At 44.2% G+C, this 5,225-nt stretch overlaps 1 non-coding gene across 1 annotated transcript; it reads right to left on the reverse strand.

Annotated features, from left to right (window-relative positions):
• Positions 1-292: 292 nt before the first annotated feature.
• Positions 293-375, reverse strand: trnal-uaa (transfer RNA leucine (anticodon UAA)). The gene has a single exon. It is a non-coding gene; the product is annotated as a tRNA-Leu (tRNA).
• Positions 376-5,225: the final 4,850 nt, after the last annotated feature.

A 5,225-nucleotide genomic window follows, 5' to 3' on the forward strand; every position in this document is an offset into this window, starting at 1 on the left:
CTGAGTATTTCCATAATTTTCTGTTATTATTGTAGATTTCCTGCATCTGCAGCTTTTTTCTTAATATTCCGCTAGGAATTCTTTCCTGTCTCGTTGCTTACTTTCGCTCTCACGGCCTGAACGTCGTCTGTCATTCATCCTGTCTGGCAGTTTTTAAGAAAAGAGAAGGCGAGTCATTGCCTGGAGATTGTTCTCAGTTTTCCCTCTATCATTTGTGATGAAACCTTCAAGACCATTTGCCATCTGTTGATGCATGCCCTCAGAAAACTGGAAGAAAGGGTGTCAAGAAAGTTACCAGGAGTGGGGTTCGAACCCACGTGAACATACATTCATTGGATCTTAAGTCCAACGCCTTAACCGCTCGGCCATCCTGGTTCGGCGCTGGTGAGACGTGTTCTGCTTTCAAATGGTCGAGAGACGGAAGTATTCCGTCAGAGACGGAATGAACGGGAAAACCCAGAGACTGAAGTTGGTCGTAAATCGGGTCACAGTGTCTTGCAGCAAAGAAACAGGCCCTTCGCCCTTTTTCTTCCATGCCGACCAGCAGGCCTATCTGCACCAATCCAAATTGCCTGAATTAATTCTATTACCGTCCATGCTGTGCTCTTGCAAGTACCTATCAATATGCCTTTTAAATGTTCCACCCGTTCCTGGTCCCAACACCTCCGCTGACAGCTTATTCCAGATACCAACTACTCTTTGTGTGAAAGCAATTACCCCTCTCATCGTAAATCCATACCCCCTCATTTAAGACATCCGCACCATGAAACACTGGCTATCTACCCTATGTATGCCTCTCATAATTTTATTCACCTCTAACATTCTAGTTGTCAGCCTCCTTTGCTCCATGGAAAACAGCCCCAGGCTATCCAATCGCTTTTGATAAATCAAGGCTTACAATCCCAGTAAAATCCTTTTGAATCTTTTCTCACCCTCTGTATCGGAATCTCGTCCTTGCTATAGTCCTTCCATAACTGCAATTTTCTTCTCCACGTGTCCGTTTTTGCAGATATTAAAGCAGAGAAATTATGGTCCAAGACACGGAGCTTTGGACTACGCCTTGAACAATCTGCACACTTCTGAACTCCGAATTAATGAAACGACGGCAGCCACCGCAGGAACTTAAAGAAAACTTCAAGAGGCTCAGTCAAACGCTCAGGGATTCCAGCCAGCGACTTCAGGATTCAGAAGATGTCTCGATCAGTTGGAAAATAGTCTGGAGTGCCTTGCAACACCCGGCACTGGCGGAAATTGGCAGTTGGAGAATTATAGAGGCAGAGAGCAGGGAATCACGCCATGTACCCGACCACGATTAACCGACAGTAACCGATATCACAGGCTCATTGCATCATATTAGCAGCAGTCACAAGAAAAAACTTAAATTAAGCATAAAATCTACATATTTTTTCACGAGAAAGAACACAATTAGAACAAATAAATCCATTTCAGTGCAAAGTTATCAACGTAGTCAAAGCGTTGCTGAACTGTAGTGATTAGGGTTTTGCAATCAACAAATGCTGCCGTTTTCAAACTAAACTCCTCTAAAATATGTGAAGCTTAACAGTGCAGAATCCTCCTGATTTGATGTCACCATGCATAGTTGTTACAAATATTGCTTGCGGTTTGTGTATTTGTTTGTCAAAGATATGGCGACCAACAGCTTAAAGTCGCACATTCTAAAGAACGCACAACAAAGGATGGATATCTCCTTTCCATTATTTCCTGGCGTATATAAATGGGGACAATTGTTCCATCTGTGATTGCTTTAAAAAGAAGGAGCAGAAGATATTTTTGGGGATTTATTGGAACACATGGCACAAAAGAGTACTTTATGTAACGAATTCGAGGTAACAGGAGACTCGGATAATATACTTGAACAACTCCTGCACTTAATGCGACGGGTAGACAAAGAGTGCTGTTTCAGAATGCATGAGGGCAGCTTGCAAATATGTTAGGCCCACATGAATCATAAAGTTCATAAGATGTGCACGAACCATTATCCAGACAAACTATGCGAGGAGAGAGAAAGAGAGAGAGAGAGAGAGAGAGAGAGAGAGAGAGAGAGAGAGAGAGAGAGAGAGAGAGAGAGAGAGAGAGAGAGAGAGAGTGGGTTAACAGGGAAGTCCCTATGCATGAAGAGGGCGTGTGCCTACTACGTGAGACCAGCCAATCGTACAGGAAGGAAACTCCCCCGAGTATATTTAAGAATAGAGACTGATCTGCCTTTCCTCCCGCATGTTCGAAGCGAGGCGTGAACACACTGAATACGTTCCTTCCTTGTCTCTCTCGTTCCAAACCGGACACCATGTGCTCCTTATGTTCCATATTGATGATCATGCTTGTACTGCCCGGTGAGTCTGTGCTTACCTGCTCAGCGTACGGTCCGGAGCTCTGATTTACTGCCGGGCTGCTCACGTGTTTGGTATGTTTTTGCAGGGACTTGTGGCGACGAGCTTGTCTCCCAGAATCCCTCGGAACTAACTGCCGAGGAAGGACAAAACTTTGCAATCAACTGCAGTTACTCTGAGACGCTCAATGCCGACGCTGCTTTCTGGTACATACAATATCCCGGAGAAGCGCCGAGATACCTACTGAAGAGATTGAAAACTGGTTATGCGGAGCAGTCACGGGACTTGCCAGACAGGTTTTCAGCAGTTTATCAGAAACAAAGTAGGACTGTTCCTTTACATATCGCAGGTGTTCTTGTGTCGGACTCGGCCATGTACCTCTGCGCCATGACAGCCACACTGCTGCAGAGAAGCAGCGGATCCGCTCAAAAACCCTCTCCTGCAGATCCTGTGAGCGTTCGCCAGAGGGCGCTCTTTCCTAGGTAAACCGAAACAGGAGCTCCCGAGAAACCCCGAGAACGGAAAAAGACGGCAGATGCCGGACTAGGGCACAGAAAATCCAAACAAACTGCTGCAGAAACTCAGCGTGTCAAACATCATATGCTTCCGCAGCTGCTGCTTGACTCGCTGAGTTCCCCAAACAGTTTGTTATTTTGCTCCTGAGAATCCGGAGGAGCGGCTGCTTTGGGAACGCATCCAGTTCCAAAGAGACGAACCCCAATATGCAACGCAACATGCTAGGTAGCAAAGTGTAGCCCCCTCCTCCACCTCGCCACCACCTGTAAATATTTGAGAGGACGTCTTTTATTTCAGTCACTACGTCCGACAGTCAGCTGTAATATATCTCACTGGCGGAGTGTGAAATAGTACGCAGTCTTCAAAGTGGCGAGTGCTTCTTTCTAAGTGTTCGGTGAAATAGTGGTTGATTGGAATCAGACTCTTCCTGTTTTATCTGATAAATGCGTTGTTCTCTGTTGAATAGAACCTACCCAGCTGGAAAATCCAGACTCCTCGATTGAAAAATAATGCAAACATCAATATTGAAAAAAATCATTGTTGGTCCAATCTTGGCATTAGTTTGTTGTACTCTCTCCATATCCTTGACTTCCTTTAGCTTACTAATAAATTACGAAACGAGGCAGGGTTAGGTGAATAGGCCTCTGGAACCTTCTCCATCGTTGAATAAGATAGTAGTTGATCCAGTCTTGGTCCGAACACCCTTTTCCGTTCCGTCCCCATACCCCTTCACGCACTTGAAATGTATGTCAAGTAGCGGCTTGAATATATTTAACGACTACGTCTCCACGGCTTTCTGCAGTAAATAATTAGGAATAGTTACTACCCACTAGAAGAAAAAGTTCTTCCTTATTTGTGTCTTTCAATTTGCGTCTGCCAATTTGAAAAACAAATCATGTCGAACCAAATGCCACAACGAAGGCAAACATCATTTGGGAAAACATATTGTCAACTACACCGAGAATCTAATAAGTTTCAGCAAACTCGTCGCTCAGTCTTCTGAACTCTCATGGGAATAAGTCCAACATGCTCGCCCTCTATTTGGACGTCATCTCGTTGATCAACTGAGGCAATGTAGTGAACAATTTTTTGCACACTTTCCATCGAATGGACATCTTTAAATACTCAGCAGCGCCCTTCAAAACTGAGTCGATGCTTCATTGCTTTCTTCCAATTGAGACCAACATTTGTCAACTACCAGCTGTTCCTGAACGGCAGTCCTTTGTCTTTCACGTAGGACGCCCAGATAAATTTCAACTGCCGCACTTCAGATCTCCACACAGTTCAAGGAATAAACGGTGTATTGTTCTTTCCTGAGCGAATGATCTCACTGTCACACGCATTATACTCCATGTATCACAGTCTAACTCGCTCACTTGACCCAGCATTATCGCTTTGCAAAGGGATTTTCGTTCAATTGGTTTTAAAGCAGTTATGGTCAATAAGAAAAGAACAAGTCAACGAACAGGTTGCACGCTGGACGAAGAAATTTGCAGCACATAGAAACGGTCGTTAGGGACCGTTGAGATCGCTCGCCGCTGGAAAAATATCCGGTATGATGCTAGTATCTTAAATGCAACGTTCATCGATTGATACCGTTTCAGAGCATTTCTATTTCGTAAAAAATAAACACCGTGCGAGTTGCACACTGGACCAAGATAATTGCAGCACTTTGAAACAATCGATAGGGGCGTTGTGATCTCTCGCTGGGGGAAAATGTCCGGTTGGCACCACCTGTAGTAGCGTTCACCGAGTAATCACTGAATTATCAATTAGTGGCGTATCTTTATATGTAGTGAAAGTTTTATCACTTTTATTATTATGGTTCAAGTAAACAGATACTTATTATTGATGTAAACGATGCCGGCGTCCTGCGTTTACGAGCAGGATGAAGAAAACCAACCGGAGCAGTTGTTGACCACACGAAGCCTATGCCTTGCAACCTCCATGATTGACGTACCGTTGATCGGATCTGGGCACAATTCAGCTGTTCTGCCAGCTCAAAGGAAACGTGCCCTGTAGCGAAAGCAAAGTCAAAGTCAAGGTCGAGTTAAACGTCATATGCACAAGTACAGGTATGCACAGGCGTAATGAAAAACTTACTTGAAGCAGCATCACAGGCATATTGCATCATAAAAGCAGCAGTTACAAGAAACACATAAATTAAATAAATTATGCACGTTTTTTGCAAGAGAAACACACTTAGAACAAAGGAGTCAATTTCAGTGCAAAGTTATCAACGTAGTCAAAGCGTTGCTGAACTGAAGTGACTGGGGTTTTGCAATCAACCAATGCGGCCGTTCTCAAACGAATCTCCTCTAAAATATGTGAGACTTAACAATGCAGAATCCTCCAGATGTG

This window comes from Pristis pectinata, chromosome 12 (assembly GCF_009764475.1).
Source record: "Pristis pectinata isolate sPriPec2 chromosome 12, sPriPec2.1.pri, whole genome shotgun sequence".
Classification (NCBI taxonomy): Eukaryota; Metazoa; Chordata; class Chondrichthyes; order Rhinopristiformes; family Pristidae; genus Pristis; species Pristis pectinata.